We start from the raw sequence: 24960 nt of genomic DNA on the forward strand, positions 1-24960 counted from the left end.
CACTATGGCGATGCTTGCAACCATAGTGGAGGAAGATCACTTGGATACAGAGCAAAAATACAGGGCTATTACTGGCCATATATGCATGAAGATGCAAAACAAGTTTTGAGGAGATGCGAAGAATGTCAACGTCATGGCAAGAAGATACATGCACCTGGGGCTATGCTTAATACATCAACAAATGTGTGGCCCTTTGGAAAATGGGGAATAGATATTGTTGGACCATTTATACCAGGAACAGGACAAAAAAGATTCCTAATTGTCGCAATAGACTATTTCACTAAATGGGCAGAAGTAAAAGCAATTCAACATATCCGCGATAAAGACATCTTCACATTCATTTTTGAAAATATTATATGCCGATTTGGCATTCCTGCACAATTGATGTCTGATAGTGGGAAGCAGTTTGAAGGAGAGAATATAACAATGTTGCTCAATGCGTTCAAAATTCAAAGTGGCAAATCTACTCCTTTATATCCTCAGAGTAATGGACAAGTAGAAGCTACAAACAAAACAATCGCAGACAACCTGAAGAAAAAGTTAGAAGGGCACAACAAAGGATGGTGCGAACAAGTACATAATGTAGTATGGGCTTACAAAACTACAAAAAGAGAAGCAACCGGAATGTCGCCCTTCTGTCTGATATATGGAGTAGAGGCAGTGCTACCAACAGAAGTGATCATCCCTACCACAAAAAGAGAAGCTTGGGAAAAGAATTTAAGTACAGACTTGATCTTAAGAAAGTTAGATGATTTGGAGGAAGTAGAAGTCGCTTTGCAGCACATGGAAAATTATCAAAAAAGACTAGCTCGAGAATACAACAAGCGGGTTAAAATAAGAGAATTCCAACCAGGGGAATTAGTTCTATGCAAAATTCCAGTATATCAAAAAGGAAAAGATGGAAAATTGGAGAAAAGATTGGATGGACCTTGTATAATAAAAAGAATAGTTGGAGAAGAAGCATATGAATTAATGGATCATGAAGAACGAAATACAGGTCGTAAACTAGATCGCCCTTGGAATAGGCAATTCTTGAAAAAATATTATCCATAGCCACTTGCGAAGCAATTCGCATGGATAAAAAGTTAATAGCCTGAAAGTTCATATTTTGAAACAAGTTTTAATGCGAATATTTCACTTGAAAGTTATGAAATTCTATAAAAGAAAAGTATGACCTTGATAAATGCTACAAAAAAATGATATTTATTATCAGATTGGCTAGGAATCCGAATGTGGCGTGCATCCTAGTTCGCTCATATGCAAGAGGCAATATAGCAAGACCTATCGCACGTCACAATCGGAAAGACCTAGAAGGCATGACTCAAGGGAAGGCTACACCGACCCCGGAACTTGAGTTGTGGAGATTTGTGGTGACAATTAAACTATAATGCCTATCCGGGAGAGATACCTTAAATTTTCAGTCTAAGATAGAAATCTTAGATTGAGAGCCTAAGGTGAGAAAGGCTCTCCCAAGGAGTGCAGAAACTCGATCAGGGCGCCGAGGTACACGGTTGAGTCAAGAGTGCCCGGGGCGTCTGGAGCGTACCTTGCCACTATTGACAAGTCCTGACTATGATGCACTCGGTCCGAAGATACCCCACTTAAGGTGCGGTCTTGTTGCCATAAACCTTATCGGTAGTGTATGCGAGACTGCGAAATCAACTGGTTGTTGCATAACCGGATGGGAAGATCCATAATCTTAACCAGATAGAGGTAAGCTTCCTTGAAGGGGCAATCAGAGGGGAAGATAAGGACGACACCCTCCATTAGGGAGCTGAATTGTGTCAAAAGACGTAAATACCATAAGGCTTTTACTCATGGGAGTATTAAGACTTGTGATATTTATGCGCCAAACCTGGAGAGGAAATAATACAAGAAAAAAGATAAGACGAGATAAGACCTTTACACAGGAAGGAAAAATAAGATCTCCCAAGTAAATTAAACAAACTACTGATAAATTCGCACGATTGTTTGTTACAAGAAAAATAATAAGAGGCAAGTATGGTAATTAAAACAACAATGTATTATCTTCCTTGCAACAAACAAATATGCGAAGGCTCAAAATATGTCGAAATAAAGAAAGGAAATCAAGAATGCTTAATAGTAGCATCTTATTCAAAATGCTTTTCAGACTTTAGCACTGCATCCAGGATTTTCAATCTCAGTACCGGCCTCATTAGCAGACTTCTCTTCTTCTTGCTGACTTTCTTCATCATCTTGATCTTTTTCATCATCGCTTAAAAAGTCAAAATCACTATCTGGCTCAAGATATTCTTCATATGCACTCACATTGCATATGGGGAGTTTTACTGCTGGAAGAGAGTTGCTTGAGAGAATTCCGTCAATAAAAGATTTGGCACTAGAGTGGCCTTTGCGAATAGCTGCTCTTTCGAGATTTCTAGCATTTATCTCTAGAAAATTCTTCTGAAATGCAAACCTTCTTCGCGCTCTGCTTCGAGGCGCAGAAAGAGAGAGCTCAAGGTTCCCACGAGATATTTTCAGATTTGCATATTCTTTGCGAATCTTGGATAATTCAGAATTCAATTGAGCAACATCAGACTGGTGCGATTTTTCAGAATCTACAAAGAATAATAAATAGCCATAAATAAAAATAAAGAATTAATATTGTGCGAAAAAATGCTAAGAAATCATAATAAGGCAGTCAACTCTAGCTGACTAACTTGGAAGAATTTGGAAAAAGCAAGGGTATTGTCCTTCATACTTTCCATAGCCTTATCAAATCCATCACCAACTGAACCACTGATATGAGAGCGAATTTTCTTTTCTTCAGAAGAAAGAGATTTGTTCTTTTTCTTAAGAATGTCATAGGAATTCTTCAATTGACTGTATTGTTCTTGAAACTGATTTTTCTTCACAGAAAGACTTATATTATTCTGAATTAGTTTCTCATTCCGGGAAATTAAATCTTTAAGTGAAGTCTCGTACTGCTTCTTCAGTACGCGAAGGGTTCGCGCTTGGTTTTCATTTATTTTGTGAAGAATTGAATAATGATGTGAAAACATTGCTTCTTTCTTCACCCTCTTTTATAAAAGAAGGAGAATGAAAGATGAGAAAGATAGTTTTTCCCTAGAAAAGATATGGTTTTCTTCTGATAAAGTTTGATGAAGTAAGTCAGCATCGCGTGACAATCTAGAAAAATAAGATACTTGATTACTACAAAAATCAATTTTTTGAGTGAGATGGTTATTTTCATGGGAAAGATTGTCAATATGATCAAGTGAATATGAATATTGACTATTTAATTGATTTAGTTGAGACTGCAACTTCGTTTTATTCGCTTGAGTATCTTCAGCAAGGAATTGACAGTCATATCTCTCATTCGTTCGCTTCTGGTTTAAATCTTAAAAAATTCACGAAGAAATTTACAAAAATTAACGTATGCGAAGGAATACATGATACGATAAGTGACTCAAATATAATAATAAATACCTCTAAGTTTTTTATTTCCGCTGCGAAGAGTTTCAGCCTCAAAATTTGAAATTTGGAGTTCTCCTCTCAGCTTTTGTATTTTCTTTTCCAAAGGAACATTCTTTTGCGAAAGTTCCAACTGAGAACATCTAGATTCAAAATGCTTTTCAGCAAGCATTACACGACGATGAGAATCCTAAAAAGGAAAAGATGAAGTGAGTATAACTTATAGGTATCATTAAAGAAGATAAAGTTAATATAAGGTGCGAAAGATAATTACCAGAACATCTAGAGAAACATGGAAACTTGGGTCAATTTGGGAAAGTACCTCATCCCTTGAAGCTTTATCAACGGGAAATTCACATAGAAGCTTGCTTAAGGCAGAACAGGAGTGAAGCTTGCAAGGATCATCAGTTAAAGATTGGGCAGAGTTGATGACATCAGATAGAGTTTGAGCAACAAGTTTTACACTATCAAAAGCTTTCTTATTGAAAGGAAAAGAATTTAGTAAGGAAAGAGAAGAAGGAGTAGTAAAATCTATGGGGACGGGAGATTCCTTTTGAGAAAGGTTTGGTTGAGAGCTAGAGTTAATGGGTGAAGGAAAAACTAAATTTGCATGCGATGGAGTCGCAGAGGAAACAAGAGGAGTGCTTTTAATTACTTGACTAAGAGAAAACTCCTTATTCACAGGAGACTCTTTAAAAAGTTCATCATAAGTAACATAGGCATTCTCATCCATAAGAGGATTTGTTGGTGAAGGAGTAGCAGGAACATTCTTATCAGAAGCTCGGGGAGATATATGGGTAACAACAACATTATTTTCAAGAGTTTGACTTATTGTAGGAGTAATATGAGGGCTAGTATGCGAAGGTTGAACTGTGGTTATAGGAACAACATCTGTAGCACTAAAATATAGAACAGAAAGATTTGAAGAGAGTGGTATGGATTTGCGAGATCTTTTAACTTTCTGCTTCTTACCATCAACCATCTCAGCATCGGAAGCCTGCGAAAATAAAGTAGATAAGAAATAGAGGAAACAATCTTGTTTTAAGATAATTGGATATTTCTTACTTCTTTACTGCGCGAAGCCTTCCTCTTGTGAGATTCCTTATTTTGAGATTCATTATCAATGCTTGGTTTCTTCTTCTGTGATTCCTTATTTTCACTCGAAGAAGACTTGGGTTTTTGCATGATTCGAAGAGCGCTAATGGAAGAACTTTTCCTGCGAAAGTATGGGAATTAGATCAGTAAAAAAAAATTAGAATGGTTGAAATCAATAGTCATCATGAGGAAAGGAAACAAACTTCGATTCAGAATTCATGGTGGAAAAACAATAACAGAAGAAATCAGTGACAGCAGCAGAAATGGGTAATAACAGATGAAGATGAATAGAAACAAGAGAGAGAAGATAAATGATGAAGAATGAAGAGATTATTGTTGAAAAACCCTTAAATAGGTGAAAAGAAGTAACCGTTTGAAGACGGTTCAATCGGTAAAAAGGAAGAAAACCCGGAAAACTGTCGACAAAGTAAAATGAAAAAACATAGACATGTGCGATTCGTAAGAGGAGAATTTCTCATACCGCTCACTCTGAAGAATAAGCGATATGAGAAGAGGAAAATGTAGGAGTTAAATATCGCACACATTAATAACTACGCGAAGTAAAGAATACAACCTAAGCGAAGGGTGTCGCACGTAACAAAGTTGAGATGACACACCAGATGATGTCAGCAAAGTCACGAGTAAACTTTGAAGAATTATGCGAAGAAGTATGCTATGCGAAGATGAGCGATTGTATATGAGCGAATATGTCACATAGTGATCCCAAAAATAATGGGATTCTTAGCTGTCATCCACTATGTAAAATCCTATATAAAGGAGAGAGGTCATTGTTTCTAGGAGGATTTTAGGGCAAGTCTTGGTAAAGAAATAGGGAGAGAGAGAAAGTGAGTTTAGGTTTCAAGTAGAATTGTTGTAATACTTGAATCTATTTTGTAAACATTCCCAATCTTCAATTAATAACAAGAGTTCATAATGATCACTTAGAAATTGGATCAGTTTTAGTGGTGTGTAGTTGTAACATTTCTTACAACTACAACAATAGTGACAATTAAGCACCTAGTTGAAAATTACATGTTAGAGCAGTTCCTATGGAATGAAGAAACTATCAAGTGTATTCATTTTGCTCCCATTATGGACTCAACAAAAATGAAAAATGGATGTTCAAACCAACAAATTTGTTGGTTTGTTCATTGACTTGGAGGATGTAACGAGCGTTTGATGATAGGTCGGGCGAGCTTTCCTCAAATGCTAGCGTTTTTCTTTCCAGCGCGCGGTCTTTACTAAAGCGCCAGAGCTTGTCCTTCCAGAGCGCGTTTTTCATAGAAGTGCCAATGGGTGAATATGGACGACTGAAAATTCTTGTGATCTAACGGTTATAATTTTTGATTTCTATAAATACTCTTCATTTCAACTCCATATTCACATTCACACATCTAGTCTTATTTACTCTCCTCTGAGCTTAAAAAAATTCTTCAGCTTCAACAAATTTTTCACTTTCTTGAACATGTCTCTGCCCTCGTTAGTTCGGCGCGCTCCGTATACTAAAGAAGAAGATGAATCCATTTTCAGAAACTATGTTTTTTTTATTTACTCATCTTGCTTCAGCAAACTATCCATGGGTGAATTTCTGGGCGGTTATTCACGACGGGTTCTGCAGTGACACTCGTAATCCGAGTGGTCGTGCTATATGCAATATAAAAAATCGTTTTCGTACAATTAAGAAAGAAGTAAGTGAGTTTGTAGCTTTAACCGTACAAGCCAATCGATATAGACTGAGAGGTGAAACTGATGCTGAGATGGTAACAAGATCTTTGGCTGAATGGCAAAGATGGAAAAATGTGACTTTTCCTTTCGAAAAATGTTTCGAAATCCTTAAGGTGTTGAACGGTTTCAACCCCTTCTTTGAAGCTAATGTAGTCCGTCGTAATTCAGTGAAGCTAATGTAAAAGGCTTAATTTTAAAGCTAATGTAGTCCGCCGTAATTCAATGAAGCTAATGTAAGACGCTTAATTTTAAACATATGTAATTTTATTTAGTAAAAATCGTCGTACTTTTAAAACTAAAATTACATATGTAGCAGAATTAAAAATTACAATCTCTCTAACATCGCTCATCGCTAGCTCCTCCATTGTTATTTTCTGGAGTCCAGAATTCTGCAAAACCTGGGGATAGACCTGGGACATTCCCATTTGCCAACATATTAAATAAATTTTCATATGTTAATAAACCTGGGATAGACCTGATTGACCAACATTAGGCGATTGTTGGAAAGAACTCGGTGCACTCGGTCCTCCAAGCATATAAGATGTTTGTTGTTGTTGTGGTGGTGATGTAACATTGTAGCAGCTATCATTTGGGTTGTAGGGAGAGAATGATGATGAAATGCGCCTAAGATCTAGCCGAAATACTTGAGGCTGAGATACATGCAAAGTTTGTGGTGAAGAAGTATTGTGCCATATGTGTGGTGAATAAGAACTCTATCGTACTTGTGTTTCTCCCACCATTGTATCATCACTTTCGTGCCCTGATCTGTTGCTCTTGGTGGAATCGGAAGGATGTGACCACCGCCCATCATCATTTTCAGTTTGACTCAATCCAAACATTGTGTTCTCGTGCAATTTCCGACACTCATCCAAGTGTGTAGCCATAATTTGCCGGGTCAGCCAATGCAAATCGTTCAGTTGGCTCCTCAACTCTCCCTCAAGGGCATTGACATTGTAGTAAGGATAATCACGTTCCATACCTTGGGAAACAATGGGGATCGTGGTTGTCTCACCTTGTGAAGTAATACTTGGCATCTCCCAACGAATTTCGGGCAAATTTGACGAAGATGATGAAGAACTTGCACCCGTGGTGCATAAGTCATAAAGCATGGCTCTTTTGGAGGTGCCTGGATAAGAACGATATTTGCATCATGGGACAGGCGTGATAACACTGGGAGATCAAACCCATAGATGTGGGTGTTCTGTGTCCCAATTACAGGATGCGAAATCGACGCGTACCATTTGACATACTCTGCTTCCCTAATATTCAATTGTGTATTTATTTCATACCTCACCCAATTGGTTCATCTCAGCCGTTCAAAATCTGATCCAAAGGTTTGCATCTGTTGTGGCCGGTTAATTGCAATTGCATATATACCTTGCATTTGGTACTGCAGTCTTTCTCCCAGGTACCAAACCCCTCTATCCAATGGTGGAGTGTAAAAAACAACTCTACGCGGAGAATAATCAAGAATACTGCGTCCAACATCAGCATCATACTCAAGAAAATCAATGTAAGGGTGAACAACGACGTTGTTGTGGCTCCGAGTCATCTGATGAAACCTCTGAACAAAACTGGAACCCGACATATCGTTGCCAGTGCCCTTCGCTAAGTTTGTCGAGATGTGCATATCCAACATTGGAAATTTTTAAGTATCGTCGTTAAGGATTGGTTTACCAACACGGAAGTAGGTATACCACCAATACTGCAAATTACTCCGTAATCGTAGTATTTTGACTTAATCTACATTTTCTCATAAAAATTATTTAAATTTTAAAATAATAATTTTGATATATACCTCTATGATGCCCCAGAAACTAGTGAAGTTTTCTCCACCTGTAGACGCATCATCTAGCCCACAGTACAATTCTGCTAACGTTGTAGATCCCCAGTCATAATCTGGTGCTTTGTCAAGATCTTCTAACGATTGAAGCCAACCAGCACGAGCAACAGAAGTTGATTTTGGAAATAACGTCTGACCCAGTACCCATAAGATAAACATCCTTTGGAGTTCAGGATAGTCATCTACATGCGCTGGGTTTCTTGGTTGGTTAAGGAAAAACTTCAATGTCAAGATCTTCTAACGCTTGAAGCCAACTAGCACGAGCAACAAAAATTGATTTTGGAAATAACGGCTGACCCAACACCCATAAGATAAACATCCTTTCGAGTTCAGGATAGTCATCTACATGCTCTGGGTTTCTTGGTTGGTTAAGGAAAAACTGCAACACTGAACATTTAATCCCACCTCCTTTCAATCGTTTATAACCTTCAGGTATTCCTGAATCTATAAACGATGGGAAAAGCGTCTCTCATTTGCTATTTGATATCCATTCGTCTTGGTTGAACGATGGAGGATTTCCTATTCCACTTTTGATCCCACAAATGAAATACAAATCAAGGGGCATAATTCCTATTACAAATATAATACCAACTATGATTAATTTTTTTGATTATTTAATAATTATTTAAAAAATATAACTTAATTTAACTTAAACAAGCTTACCAATTACAAAATCATTGAAATGGAATGTGTGAGTCGTCGCCCACCATCTTTCTACCACTGTTCTCGGAATTTTGTTGTTGTGTCTTGTAGGCTTCACATTATAAAGCGCACGCCATGGATATCTGTCAACCGTTTCTCGGACTTGAGGGGGTAAAACGTCATAATTAGCCTTTAAGTTTGAAAATCCACCTCTCATATAAAAAAAAAAACTATCAGACCAATCTTGATGCCCTGACACATGACCTTGGACTAATGATGGACCAACAACGACACTCTGTGCAGCAAAGTTTACTTCCCGATTTTGAGAAAGATCTACACCTGTGGCAGGACGCAGTGCCGATTCATTTCTTCGATCTCTTTTCTTCTTTACACTATGGACCGCTTTTCTTAAAAAGCCGCTCATATTGTATCAATTTTTTTTTGATTTAGACGAGTTTTTAGAAGAAGGAAGTAGTAGTGGTGTGACAGAAATGAAGTGAGTTTAATCCAATTTATAGGTTTTGAAAATATAGACGTTGGAGATTTTGTATCTCACGCCCGGGTTGATAGGACAAACACGCGTTTATAGGTTCAACGCCCGAGTTTATCAGTTCAACGCCCGCGCTTTTTCTTTAAACTGCAGAATTTGTCTCAAATACGCGCGCTTAATTATCTAACAATCAGTGCTTTACCATAGTGATAAAGCCAGTTTGGCCATCCACCTGGCTCAACAAAAGAATGGATTTGAGCACTGCCATAGAAATTGCAAAGAAATTTTTGTTCTCGATTCCTCATTTCTAATTCTTGGTCTGTTATCAATAAAAAAACTGAATTTGTAATCTTTCCAATAATACTGTCCTGTCAAGTGCCGGCTGAAAGGAAGTCCATTATACGGCGACTAAAACGTTTTGTGTGATGAAAGCCAGTTCTCTCCTCCAAATTTATTGTCTCCAGTTTCATCCTAATTATATAATGAGTTAATATTTTCATCAAAAATTTCTAAATTGCTTACATTTATTATTATTGAAGTGTCAAATTTTACTAACCATAACAAGACGGCAACTTATGCTTAAAAAAGCATTTGATCGGAAGGGAAATTTGCTACAAAGAATTTTTTTGTTTGAGGAACCAAATCTTGCACAGACAGAGGCAGTATCCAAGAGTCCCGATGGGTGACACAATGAAGGAGCAAATGGAGGCTAAGATTTTATTACAAGTTGTTGGCCGGGTTCTTCCTCATTCTATAGCTACGGCTCTTTAGTACTTGCATGTCATACCACCAATTAGCCGTGTAAATTTGGATGAGCCAGCACGTTTATGGCACAACACATTACGTTAAAATTCGAGTACAACACGGAACATCACGTAACCAGCTCAGCACGAGCACAACACATTTGATTAATGTGTTGTGCTGTGTTAGATAAATAGGCACATCAGCACGGCATAGCATGCTGCACGTGTTAGCACGCGGCACAATACACGAAGAAAGCACGCCACATCATGCATAAAACACTATACAATACATCACACTTGATCCATATTTCACAAAAGAATATTGTTTTAGCCAATTTTCCGGCATTTTATTTTCGTTATGCTTATTTTTTATGTAATAATACATGTACTAACTAAAATATCTCAAAAATATTTATTTTACAAAACATAAAATAAGTGTGCCAGCACGTTTATTTTTCTGGCACAACACAACATGGTACACCATTTAGCACAGCACAGCACATCACATCATATCTGAATTTCTGGCACATCCCAGCTCAACACGTAGCACGCCAAGCATGTGACTTCGTTGGATAGGCTATTCCGGGCCGACACGTTTTACACCTCTAGGGGTTAGTACATGGAAATTTTCGACTAAACTGAGTGTATATTTTTCTTTTTGCTGAAATGATATGTTTTTAAAGATTGTAAGCTTCCTAAGGCACAAGTATTTCTTCACATCTGAGTTGAATTTAGGAAGAGATGATCAAAACAGTGATTTTGACAATTTTTCTAAGGGGTCGTTAGTACATTGAAGATGAAAAGAAATGGGCTTGCTTTATTTGTAGGTTTATTGAAGAACGATTTTTTGGGGACCATGGTTTTTTTTTTGGGACCATGGTTTTATTTTGGGTAAAGACATTAGAAGTAAATCTAGGTCACCCCTTATTTAGATATTTATATTAATACCTAAATTACCCTCCTGATTAATTTTGGATGATGATTAGTTAGTGTTAATAATAGTTAGTGTAATGATTAGTGAGATGATTAAGTTAAAGATAATTAGTGAGAAAAAAAAATCAGATGTTTTTTTTTAAAGAAGTAGAATTATTGAGAGAGTAAAATTAGAGAAGATGAAGAAGGAAAACATGAAAAACGATGGATTTTACCAACCACAACCGGAGAAAGGGTATTTGGGTACCTAGGTAGGCTTCAAACTTAGATAATGTTGGTTGAATTGCTCCAAACTTTCAAAAAAAATGAATTTTTTTATGTAGATTTGGGCCAGTTCGGTTACCATATGTCAAGAACATGTAACCGAACACACCTGAAAGTGTAGTTCGGTTACGTTTTCCAAACACGCAGGTTACCGAACTCGCTCGTTAATGGAGGTTTTGGTCGTACAGTGTAATGTTCGGTTACCTAGGATAAAATGGTAGGTAATCGAACTTTGAACTTAACAATTTGTTTGGGTACATCTTGTGTATTCGGTTAGTTCACAAACTTCAACGCAACCAAGTTCCCAACTGAATTGTAGGTTAAAAGTAACTTAGTGTTAGAAGTTCGGTTGGTTCGCAAACTTCAACATATTTTGCGAATCAACCGAACTGGACTTATACATGCATATATATGCAATTAGCAAAACGTTCGGTTACTACGAAATTTATTTCTTGGCGAATTAGGCAGAGTTCGGTTACGAAGTTTCAAAGGTAGAGTTCGGTTACAAAGAAAACTTAACATTTTTGCGAACGAACCGAACTTGTGGACTTCTCATTATTTTCGTAGACTAAAGTTCGGTGATATCCTTATTTTGCGAAGGAACCGAACTTATGGACTTGTGTTGTTCTAATACAAGGAGTTCGGTTAAAAGTATTTTTTTGCGAATCAACCGAACTCTGAGTTCGGTTAAGAAAAAAATTAATTCTTGATAACCGAACTTTTCTCTGAAAAAAAACCCTCCATTAAACCTCTCTGCAACTTCCATTTTCAACTCATTTTAATGATTACTTCTCATTTATTCAACCAAAAACGGATGACAAGTAATGGGTTTGTGAGAATATCTTTGTTAATGTTTTAAATTAAGCTATATATATATATATAGTGGTGGTGGTGGTAATCGGAGGTGGTGATGGTAATCGGTGGTTGGTGGTGGTGATAATCGGAGGTGGTGGTGGTGGTAATCGGCGGTGGTGGGCGGCGGTGGAGGTGGTAATCGGTGGTGGTGATAATCAGAGATGGTGGTGGTGGTAATCGGTGATGGTGGGAGGTGTTGGTGGGAGGAGGTGGTGGTTATATATATATAGGTGGTTATTGGGTTGGTTTAAGTTAAATTAGGTTAAGGGTAGATTAGTCATTTCAATGACTTAGGACACCCCTTGTAACTATAGGGAAGGTGGTCTAATAAAACCATGATCCCCTCAAAAAAAAATCATGGTCTCTAAAAAATCGTTCTTATTAAGATGATGTGCAGCAAAGATTGTAAGTTTTTAGCCATCACTTATCCAGTTGTAGAGGAGACGACCAAAATTTGGATCAGCATAGAAGATTAATTAATGAAAGTTTGACCATCAAATTGAGTCCAACATAATTAATTCATTAGATACAGCAGGAAAACCCGCAAGTACGTGTTTTCACATTAAGGTCAAAGTTGTTTTAGGGATTATTCAAACTCAAAACGGTACCATTTGTATTTTGATAATTGTTGATGTAAGCTGCAACAAATATTCCATAGGATGCTAGCAATTTTTTTTGATAATGTTTACCAACATTATTTGTCAAACCATTTTGTTCAATAGGACTGCACAAGAACCGGTTGAGAGGACTTGGACCGCAGTGGAACCGGAATTACCGGACCGGAACCGGTCTAGCCGGTACAGACACCGGTACTGGAAGTTGAGAACCGATCTAGACCGGTACAGACACCGGTTCTTGGGGAGGACCGGACTTGAACCGGACCATATGTACCGGTGATTATTAGCCGTTAAGATCAAGCTAGGTTTTTAATCGTAGTCGTCCATACTAGGTATAAACTACCGACTATCGAGAGAAGAATCAGTTCACTCTCATTTTCTTCTTCTTTTTTTCTCTCTGAAAAAGCAGCGACAACCCTCTTTTCTTCTGTGTTCTTCAGGGTATCATCGATTCACCATCTGTATCAGGTAATTCAACAGTAGACGATAAGAATCAGTTCGATTTGTTCTTCTTTTTCTTCACCATCTCTGGTTTGTTCTTCTTCTTCACCATCATTTCGATTTAGGGTTTGTTAGTTTGAGTTAGGGTTTGATTGTAGATTGATTTAGGGTTTTTTCGATTTGGTGGAGAAATTGAATATGACGATTTGATTTGGTGTTTTACAAGATTTGGAACCTTGGGTTGGAGTCGGATTTGGAGATAGGGGGGTATGTAATTAAGAAAGGAGATCTGGTGGTGGTTGGAGATTAAAGAGGATAAACCTTCTTCTTCACTTCTTTTTCTTCTTCTTTTGTTTTTTTAAGAAACTAATTGCATGTATGATTTAAGATTTTACGAATTGGGTTTTCTGTTGAAATCAAACAACAAGATTTTGTAATTAAATCTTTGTAATGAAATAATAGATGGGTTTTGTAATTAGAGTATGAGAATAGTTTTGGCTACAACTCAATTTGGTTTTGGGCGATTTGTGGGGTTTTATGATCTGAGAATGAATATATCTGATGCTTAGATTGAAATCGATTGATGGTGAATGGGTTCTGCTTGAAGTTCTGATGCTGGTGGTGTAGATGGATTATGATTTAAATTCTTATTCTATTGTATGAATTGTTACAGATTAACAATGGTAGTGCATTGCTAGGTGTTGTATTGTATGAGTTGAGATGATATTTACAATGAATATTGAATAAACATAGCTAGATGCATGCTAGGTTGGGTACATGATGTAATTGTGGTACAGTTGAGCTTTGCTCATCCTACAGTAATGATGATTTTGCAGGTAAAAACCCGGTAGCGGACTTGTAACGGACCGGTACCGGAGGACCGCTACAACACCTGGTACAGGTACAGGTACCGGTCCTCAAAAGGAGATACCGGTCAACACCAGGTACAGACACCGGTTCCATAAGAAAACCGGGCCATACCCGAGTATGTGCAGCCCTATTGTTCAACGATCCCGACATTCATTTAAATTAAAATTAGTATTAATGTTTTAAATTTGTAGAGTTACTATATAGAGAGAGAAGTTAGTCGGCATTTCTTGATCATAATAATTCGTTTAATCCTTGCTCCATAACTGGCCGACCTAACGTAACTCGGAGTACTTGGTGCATTTAAACGCAAGTTCAACATCAAATGATGAATGGATTCTTAAGACTTCTGAGTTCGAAACACAAACAACAAACATTTAATCAAGGGATCTAGTCAGAGTTTGAAAAAGAAAATGGCAAAATTTAGATGAGTTTTGTGTTATCCCAGATTTAGTCACTCACCCGTGTACACATGTTATCGATGGACTGGTAACTCGTATGTAGGTCCACGTGTGAGGCCCAGTGACTGGCCTTACACGTGGAGGGCGTGTGAAAGGACAATAGTCCCACATCGCTATAATCCGCTTAATTAATTTAAAATATAATATGGAAGGGCCGATCTACTCATTGCCAATTGATTTTGAGTTAGATGCCCGCAGACTTTAACAAAAACTCTTAATCATGATAACTTTCCTTACCTCCATAGACTAAAATTGGGGAAGGTCTCAAAGTCCTCAATTGTGGGAGCCTGGGAGGCAACTTCACTTAATTGGGGAAGGTCTCAAAGTCCTCAATTGTCGGAGCCTGGAAGGCAACTTCACTTTCCATCTTTTTGTTAGTAAACTCCTTTCTTCTCTCTAAAAGAAACAAAATTAAATCTTCTATAATTCTATGGTGTTCACAAAGTGACGCATTCAATCATGTTACTACGAATGATCTTCTCGGGATTTGGAGATCAGGTAATTTAGATATAACGCGAGTTGTTCTCTCGAGCTCTTCCCTTTATTTTTATCTACAATCATCTTCTCGTCAAAAAGAAGAAGATGCTAACCGTGATTCTGTGACAAGAAAAAGGGTAGAGAAATCCTTATCCAAACTAAAATACTAAATAGTAGGCATCCAATTTGGACAAAAATAGAAAGAAAGCCTGTTTTCTTTAGATAAGTGGAAACAACATAAATAAGTACAACTGAAAGCATTTTATTCCATTCTTTTTTTGTAGTTCAGAAGGTTACATATACGTACGGTTTCCTACACACACGTACGGTTTATTACATCAGATGAACATCCAAAACCTGATAACATTAAAGACACTTATGCAACACTACGTTTTCGGTACATGTATATATGACGTAAGATCAGTGCCGGATATGTATCTAATGATAAACAGGGCAGCAGGTTGGGCAGCCACAACACGGCGTGTAATTTGGGCATTCAAGCACCACCTGTAGGCAAAAAGCTGGTTCTTTGCACTTAACGAAAGAGCAGTCAGGTGTTGGGCACTTATTTACTGGTTCAGTCTCTTCGAGAATCATCCCTGAATGATTTTCATTTAGTTGATATTAGATATATGAAGGAAAACACAATTAAAAGACCTTTAACTATAGTAAAGTAGACTTACTGCCAGAAGAAGATGTTGGCATGGCAATCAAGACGAATAAAAGGAAGCTAAAGAACATGCTGATCTTTGCCATGATCGAATGATTGATTTTTCTTCTGTTTTTTCTTTGATAATGATAATACTATATAGTACCCTTGGTCGATGAATTAGGTGTTGATGAATGATGATGATCGAGTAATGCTAACTAACGTATATTTATAGTAATATACAGATTAAAAATATTAATTAATTCATATAATATCAAAAATAGTATATGGGAAACACAAAATTGGTTAAAAAGACCAAAATCAACAATTCCTCGGTGAAATTGACAGTTAGATTTTGATACTGTTTAAATGGACAAAAATGTAAAAATAGGCAGGATGTAACCAGTTTCATCGTGCCAATTTTCAAATATTTTTTCTTATTTTTAATTCACACAGGATGTATCCAGTTTCATCCTTGCTATTTTTTAAATTTAAGTTATGATGAAACCAGTTTCATCCTTACTATTTTCTTTTGGCCATTTCGCCAAAACTATTTTTTACTCGTCCATTTGAACCGTGATTTAAAAATATTTGGACAAATGATCCATTTTCCGTATATGAAAGTCCTTGCATACATGCATGCTATTTATTATGTGTTCTCCATTAAGTTTTTTTTTTTAGTCTGAATTCCTAGTTATCTCAGTTTAGTTTCTCTCCTTCGCATTTTCGTTTGATCAATAAAAGATTTGATGTTGTTTCACTTGTCTGCGTTTTGGGATTCGCTTTCTATTTTGATGGATAAAAAATTTGATGCAGCTGATGTGTTTTTACGTTGAGTATTATAGAAGATTTAATAATAATATTCAACGTAAGTTGAAGATTTAATAATACTATTACGTTGAGTATTATAGCTTTAGTGAATTATAGAAGATTAAATATCTAGAATCCGGGTGTGGAAAGTCCTGCATTTCGTATTGAAATCTCATTCATTTAATAAGATTTAATAATACTATTACGTTGAGTATTATAGCTTTAGTGAATTATAGAAGATTTAATATCTAGAATCCGGGTGTGGAAAGTCCTACATTTCGTATTGAAATCTCATTCATTTAATCTCTCCCTATCAGTAAGACTTATAGTACAACAAGCCCACTAGAGAGTTCCATACTTCCATCTTGTCCATCTTTGACTTTAGTGCTTAATAAGTTGTATAAATTCCACTTGCTCAGCATTGCTCATGCATCAAGTGGCATGGGTCTGATTAATCGTAATTATATGTTATTCGGGGTGAAAGGATATCTTTTGATGAGCTACCTGGATTTGTAGGGAGGACTTAAGGCCTCTTCTGATAAATAAAGTGGTTTTTTCAAATAATATTTTCACTAAAAAAAAACATCTCTCATACATCGTTTTTTCATGAACAAGATCGATCAACATAGATTAACTAATGAAAATTAGACCGTCAAATCGAATCAAACATAATAAATTGGATACAGTGATGCGTGCGATTGTTTATGTTAAGGCATGATTTGGAATGTATGTGTTTACACCTCAAGGTCAAAGTTGTTATAGAGATATTCAAACTCAAAAAGATAGAATTCATATTTCATAATATGTTGAGGTAAGCTAGTACTGGTATTTCAAGAGGATATATACTATAGGATTCCGTCAATTTTTCCAATAATACTAACATTTGTCAAGTGTCAACCAATTTTGTTCATACATACCAACCTTTAATTATCATTAAAACAAGTATGTGTCGTCAAAATTAATTTTTTAAATTTGTGGAGTTATTATATATGGAGAAGTTAGTGAGCATTATGTGGTCATAAAACACACTCATCTATACCTAAATCATCGATACAGAGAGCCCTTGCATAGAATTAATAGTACCGAAAAAGGAAAGCTACTCATTCAATCATGGCTAAGATCACCAGTCTGTTCCTTTGCTTCTTCTTATTTGTCTTGATTGCCATGCCAACCTCTTCTGCTACCAGTAAGTGTACTTTCCAAAAGTTCTAATATTGATCACCATTTCTTAATTTCTGTTCGTATATCTAAGTATCAATTAATTGAATATCAACCAGGGATGATACTTCAGGAGGGTGTAAGTGGGTGCCCAAGAAGAGCTCCGTCATGCGCAGGAGTTGTGTGCGACCCAGTAGTTTTTTGCCCACTTTTTGTGCTTAACTGTCCAGATGGTCAGTACGCCTACAAGCCGTGCTGTAGCTGCGGCCAAACATGCTGTCCTATCAGAAAGTACTGATTGTACTGCTTGTATTGTGACATATATGTATCTTTTATAATTGTTGTTTGTGAGTGAATGGTATTGTGTTTACTTTTCTCCTCTGAATAATTTGATGTAGTTTACCACATCATAGTTTTATGTAACTCCATGTTTGTATTCTCCACCGTAATTTGAAGTGTGACGTCTTTCCTTTTGTGTTGTGTTAAATTGCGTCTGATAACAGGTAATTTCATAGAATTTAATGTTTGATTGCCATGCAATAATTTTAATGGATAGGGATTGAACATCATCAGCAATCTGTACTTACTTGATACAATGGTGATGAGCACCGAGTTGAAGTACAAGTTATCAGGAATTTTTGTTCCTCATTTCTAATTTTGGTGTAGTTACCAAAGTATAAGCTGACACGTGGCCATAGGAGGGTGCGGGAATCTGGTGAAAAGATCTCACCCCACGTCCCGAGATTCGTCGTCAGGGACTTGTCAAATCAAGTCAGAATTAACCTTATCCACACGGCAACGAAGTAGAGATGAGGACGAGGTAACTCGCCAAAAGGGACGTAGAGCGCGAGAGGAATTAGATGTCCATTGCAAAATGATCGCGAAATAATGTGACTTGGCTTGGAAGAAAAGCTACCCCACGAAGTAGATGAATTATTGAGCAAGAAAAGGACAGGTGTCCCGACAAGACCACGTGAAGACAGCGAAAGGTGGGGGAAAACTTTATGGAATATGCTCCAGGCGAAGCATAAAGTAACCTCGGCGAGATGATATGAGTTGTATACCACTATGGTTGTTGAGGCCTATAAATAGAGACCTTTGAGTAATGCAAAGGGGGGATTCTGGTGGTAGAGAGGAAAGAGGGAGAGTGAGGGTTTCCTTGTAATCCATAGAATTGGAAAGGGGATTAGGGTTTCTCGATAATCCACGAGTATAACTTGTATTTCACTGGAAATTAATAAATAGTCCTTTGTACTTGCGTTTATCATGTGTTAGATCTTATTTACTTTCCATTTGGGTGTGTTGCTGGATTTCCAGTAATCACATTTTGGCGCTAGAAACAGGCATTGAACCTGTGATTGTACCAAGGAGGCGGAAACCAGAAATCCGAGGATTAAGCGGAAGATTAGCAAAGAGGTGGATACAAGGACGGATTTCAGAGCAAAGTAAACGATGAAGAGGAAGGTGAGGCAAAAGAAATCACGAACGGTGTTGAGAAGGAGTAAACGATTGGAGGCTCGGGACCAGGAGGTGAAGGACGATATATTAGTAAAGGACGAAATACGAAGGACCATGATACAGGGGAAATGGAGAGTGAAAGCCGGAACTGTGGAGAAACCTGGTCGGAAAGTGAAAGTCGGGACTACCACGGAGAAGAAAATGAACCAAGAAAAGGCGGAGGCAAACGATAGCGAGGAGGATGAGGTATCGGCAGAACTGGGTGAAACCCCTAATCAGGAGGAAGATGACCAGATGATGCATGAGAAACGTGAACGAGAGATAACTGATGAGGTCATGTGGGAAGGAAACGATGAAGCGGAGGAAATCACGGCGTCATCTCAAAGACATACCCAGGAAGAAAGAAATCAGGAGATACATGAACAGGGGATGATGGAGTTGCTAGAAGGGTATCATAGAGAAAGAGACTTAAGAAGACTGTTAAAAGAGGCAGGACGGAAAAACCGCGAACTAAGGTATGAGGAGGAAAGCAAACGAGTCAAAACAGAAGTAAACATTGATAAAATAAGAAGAAGAACCATAGATCACGAGATCTTATGCGAGCTACGAAGCTTAAAAATGCAGGTCGAAAGTTCACAAAAGGGCGACGAGGAAAGGGGAAGATCCAGGCGAAAAGATCCACGAGAAGATGGAAGAGAGAGGCATAAGCTGAAAAACAAGGAGCAAGTCGGACAAGAGTCGACGGCCTGGATGGAGGTAAAACTTCCAGAACTTAACACAACTTTGGAAAAGATATGTGAGGAGGTAATATTGACTGAAGAGATATCAGCACCACCAAATATGGGGAGAGAACCAGTCCCGGGAAGCAAGAGTCATGAATTTTGTAGGTATCATCATCTTCACGGACACCATACCAACAGCTGCAGGAGTATTAGGAAGATCATACTCCGGCTTATCAAACAATGTAAACTCGCGCACTACATTGACCGAAAGGAGACATCGATGATTGCTTGTCACAACAGGCAGGAAAAAGAAAACCGAGAAAGGAGACGACTAGGCTGTAATTTCACAGCGCATTCCAAGGGAAGTTTTCAAGATTTTGAAGATAATGTACTCTCAAGAGTGTACAAGGTGGATCACGAAGGTAATGAGTTAATGGATTCTCCGAAGGAAGAACCATTGAAAGACTGGCAAAAGAGAGAAATATCCTTTTTGGCGAAGGACATACCAGAAGGAGAAGCTCAACATATGAATTCACTAGTCATTAGCCTAGCTATGGCCAGGATTGCATCCCAGGAAGAGGGTCAGCAAAATAAGGAGGTGACTTGGGCGATGGACAAAATCTTGATAGACATGGGGAGCTCAGTAGATGTCCTCTTTTACCATACCTTTAGAGCTTTGGGGTATGAGGATTCTGACTTGTTACCATATGCATATACGCTGTATGGATTCAATGGAGTGGCGACAAGGCCAAAAGGAGAGGTATGCTTGAAAATATTGGCGGGATAGTTGGAAGCAAAGGTTACTCTATGTGTGGTAGATGTGGAGTCTCCATATAACTCCCTTATAGAAAGACCATGGATACATGGGATAAAAGGAGTTGCGTCCACTTATCACCAAATGATACGGTTCCCAATGCCAAGTGGAATCGGCGAAATACGAGGAAGCGGCGAAAAAGCCGAGAACTGCAACAAGAAAGATGTTGATATTTACGAGAGTAAAGTAAAAAGGAAGAAGGCACGGAAGAGGAAGGTGTTGGAGCTGAGGAAGGATGATGAATTACGAGTATACCTGACAAAGGCTAAAGAAGGGTGGGAAATACCTAGCGAGGTATCAGAAAAGGAGGGAAAACCCGCGAAGCCCATAAAAGAACCAACCCCGTTGGGAGAGCCAACATTGAATTTCGCCGCAGTCGAAACGACGAAAGATGTAAACCTAGGAACGGAAGATGAACCAAAAATCATAAAAATTGGGACGAAAATGGAGGAGGAAGAAGAAAGAAGGTTGGTGGAACTATTAACGAAATATGGAGACATATTTGCGTAGAACTTGGAGGAAATTCCAGGCATTGATCTGCATGTTGCGTGCCATCGGTTGAAATTAGACCCAGCGGTCAAGCCAGTAAGACAACGGATAAGGAAGATAACGACGACCTATCATGATCAAATTGACAAGGAACTTCAGAAGACAATGAAGGCAGGCATCATAAATCCGGAGAAATACCCAGATTAGATTGCGAATATGGTAATTGTGCCGAAGAAGAACAATGGCGTAAGAATCTGTATTGATTTTAGTGATTGAAATACTGCTTGTCCCAAGGATAGTTTCCCTTTACCAAATATCCCTCAGATGGTGGAAGCAGCGTCCGGATACAAAAGGTTATCATCCCTAGATGGATATTGTGGATACAATCAAATACCTTTGGCCGAGGAAGACCAGGAGCACACGGCTTTCTTCGCTCCTAGGGGATTTTATTGCTACACTAGAATTCCATTTGGACTGAAAAATGCGGGGGTTACATACCAACGAATGGTGGAGAAGGTATTCGCAAAATGGGTACACACGACGTTGGAAGTCTATGTAGACGACGTGTTAGTCAAAACCAAAGACCCTGGATATCATGTGGAAGACCTGAAATAGATCTTCGATCAGATGAGGAGATACAAGATGAAGGTCAATCCATTAAAATGCATTTTCGTGGTGGAATCAGCAAAGTTCTTAGGACACATAGTTTCTCGAAAAGGCATAGAAGTGGACCCTGCAAAGGTACATGCGATACTAGAAATGCCATCACCAGCCACTGTAAAAGATGTGCAAAAGTTAAATGGGAAGATCGCGGCACTGGGAAGATTATCTCGCGGTCATCCGATAAATGTAAACACTTCTTTGACATTTTAAAGAAAGGAGCAAAATTCGCATGGACACAAGAATGTGAAGAAGCTCTGAGGGGCATAAAATAACACTTAATCAAGTTGTCAATCCTGCAAAAACCGGAACCAGGGGAGGAGTTGTTGCTTTGTCTCGCATCCACACCCAATGCTATTAGTGCAGTCCTACTCAGGAACGATGGAAGAGTAGAAAAACCCATATTCTACGTGAGTAAAACCTTGAATTACGCAGAAAGAAATTACCCTAAGATCGAAAAATTGATATTGGCACTATTATATGCATCACGAAAATTGAGGACTTATTTCCAAACCCACAAAATCAAAGTCCTCACAAGGATACCAATAGAAACAGTCTTGAAGCATTCCCAAAGGGTCGGGAGAGTATAGAGGTGGAACTCTCACATCAACCATTTCGGGATGAAGTACGAAGTGCATACTTCGACGAAATCGCACATAATAGCAGAATTTCTCGCGGAATTTCTTTAGGAAGAGGATGGGAGTACAGAGGACATGATGGAAACAGATGAAAGCGAACCGGACCCAAAGGATATGCTAAAGAAAAGTCATCCCAGGAGATGGGAAATCTTTGTTGATGGGTCGTCTAATAGCTGTGGAGGAGGTGTAGGAATAATATTCACCTCGCCTACAGGTGAGCGAATAGTATCTTGTTTTCGCGTGGAATACAAAGCCACGAATAATGAAACCGAGTATGAGGCAGTAATACAGGCTCTGAGAATTGCAATAGAAATGGAATTGGACGAAGTACGAATTACTAGTGACTCACAATTGGTAGTTCGTCAAATTGAAGGAGTGTATAATACGGTCGATCCCGTGATGAAAAAATATCAGCAGCTCGTGCAAGACTATTCGGGCGAAAATACGAAGTATCTTATGGAGAAACATAAATAGAGATAACAATCGACATGCAGATGCATTATCCTTCATAGCTTCCATGATTGAGAATCCAAAGATCGGGCACATTGTGATCCAGCGACTGATGCAGCCGTCAGTAAGCAGAGAAGAAAGAGAACTTCAGATAATGGCGGTAGAAGGGAGGAACTCAGTAATGATCAAGGAGGATTGGAGAACACCAATCTACAATTACTTGATGAAAGGAGACTTGCCATGAGATAGACAAGAGGCAAATAAAATCAAAAGAAAATCCACGAATTACGAGGTACGAGAAGGGATCCTTTATGGGCGATCATTCTTGGGTCCACTGATGAGGTGCTTGTCGCAGGAGGAATGGATTGAAATTATGAAATCAATTCATTATGGGGACGCTAGAAACCACAGCGAAACCAGATCACTAGCTTACAAGACCCGAACACAGGGTTACTTTTGGCCCTACATGCATAAAGACGCAAAAGACATTTCCACGAGGTGTGAGGCGTGTCAAAGGTTCGGAAAAAGGATACATGCACCAGCCACAAGCTTGAACTCAGTATTGAGCGTGTGACCATTCTCCATGTGGGGAATAGATATCGTGGGGCCCTTTGTCGCGGGGACGAAGCAAAGAAGGTACTTGATTGTAGCAACTGACTACTTCAAAAATTTGGTGGAGGCAAAGGATGTGCAACATACAAAATACGGGGACATATACGATTTTATCCTTGAACACATCATTTGTAGATTTGGCATGCCCGTCCTGATTGTTTCAGACAATGGAAAGCAGTTCGAAGGAGAGAATGTGAAGATGCTGTTCAACGCCATTAAGATTCAATCTGGGAAATCTACGCCATTATATCCCAGAGTAATGGGAAGGCAGAGGCTACAAATAAAACGGTGGCCTCCACGCTGAAAAAGAAGCTGGAAGGGCATCACAAAGGATGGTGCGAGCAGATCCCGAACGTGTTGTGGTCATATAGAACCACAAGGCGAGAAGCAACAGGAGTATCCCCATTCTGTTTAAAGTACAGAGCAGATCCAGTGCTACCAGCCGAAGCCATCATGCCCACAACAAGGAGGGAGGCATGGGAAAAAAGGATAAAACACGGACTTAATTCTTGAAAAATTGGACGATCTCGAGGAAAATAGAGAAATTGCGTTACAACATATGACGAACTACCACCAGAGGTTGTCAAGAGAATATAATAAAAGGGTAAAACCAAGAAGCTTCGTCCCGGAAGAACTGGTGCTAAGAGAGATACCACCTTATCAGCGAGGATCGGGAGGGAAGCTAGAACCCATTTGGGAGGGTCCATACATCGTAAATAGGGTCGTTGGAAATGGGGCATATGAATTGGCAGACTGCGAAGGGAAGGATACCGATGAAGAAGGGAAGATAATTTACGGCGAAATAGAACGACAAGATAGAAGGCTAGATCATCTTTGGAATCATGTTTACATTAAAAAATATTATCCCTGAATGTAAGAAGAGAACAAAATTTATCAATAAAATATTTCTACAATTTTATATGAATGGATCCATTTACACGAGCAGATAAGACCTCACATTAGGAGGAAAACGATAACGACGAAATAAAAGTTTCTAGGGAAACTCAAAACCTTCGCTTTAGAAGGCTGGGAACCCACGGCATGCACCCTAGTTCGCATAAAAATGCAAGAGGCAAAGACCTAACGCATGTCGTGGACAACTCTCGGACAGAAAGCTAAGGGCAATGATAAGACCTATCCGCTGGGGACCCCTATTATGATGGCCTTCGGTAGGGAGTGCAGAAATATGACCAAGGCGCCGACGTATTTGGTTGATATGCGGGTGCTTAGGACATCTGGAGCGTTACCGGCCATGTCCGTCTGGCAAGTCTTGGCTACGATGCACTCGATCCCAAAGAAACCCCACTTAGGGTGTGACTTAGTAACTCCAAGCCTTATCAGCGAAGAGGATAAGAAGTCGCGAAAACAACTGAATGTCGTAATAAACGGATGGGAGGAGACCAACATGCATGTTAGGGTTAACCTCCTTGAAGGGGCACTCAGGAGGAATATAAAGGGATGTCACCCTCCAGATTAGGGAGCTGTGTGACCAAAAAAGACGGCAATGTCATGGGGCTGCTATTCATAGGAATAGATAGGCCTGTCATATTGTCGCGAAAAGAAAACTTAGAAAAGATGTTAAGGCGAGGTTCATGGATTGCTATTCGCAAAA

The 24960-nt window shown here is 38.6% G+C and overlaps 2 long non-coding RNA genes across 2 annotated transcripts; one reads left to right on the forward strand and one right to left on the reverse strand.

Moving 5' to 3' along the window:
• Positions 1–15130: 15130 nt before the first annotated feature.
• LOC113278155 lies at positions 15131–15730 on the reverse strand. Its single transcript, XR_003325327.1, has 2 exons — positions 15572–15730; positions 15131–15487 (listed from the first exon to the last, which is right to left on the reverse strand). It is a non-coding gene; the product is annotated as an uncharacterized LOC113278155 (long non-coding RNA).
• Positions 15731–17348: 1618 nt separating this feature from the next.
• On the forward strand, positions 17349–17992 carry LOC113278156. Its single transcript, XR_003325328.1, has 2 exons — positions 17349–17533; positions 17625–17992. It is a non-coding gene; the product is annotated as an uncharacterized LOC113278156 (long non-coding RNA).
• The last annotated feature ends 6968 nt before the right edge of the window (positions 17993–24960 follow it).

This window comes from Papaver somniferum, chromosome 5, assembly GCF_003573695.1.
Source record: "Papaver somniferum cultivar HN1 chromosome 5, ASM357369v1, whole genome shotgun sequence".
In the NCBI taxonomy this organism is placed as follows: Eukaryota; Viridiplantae; Streptophyta; class Magnoliopsida; order Ranunculales; family Papaveraceae; genus Papaver; species Papaver somniferum.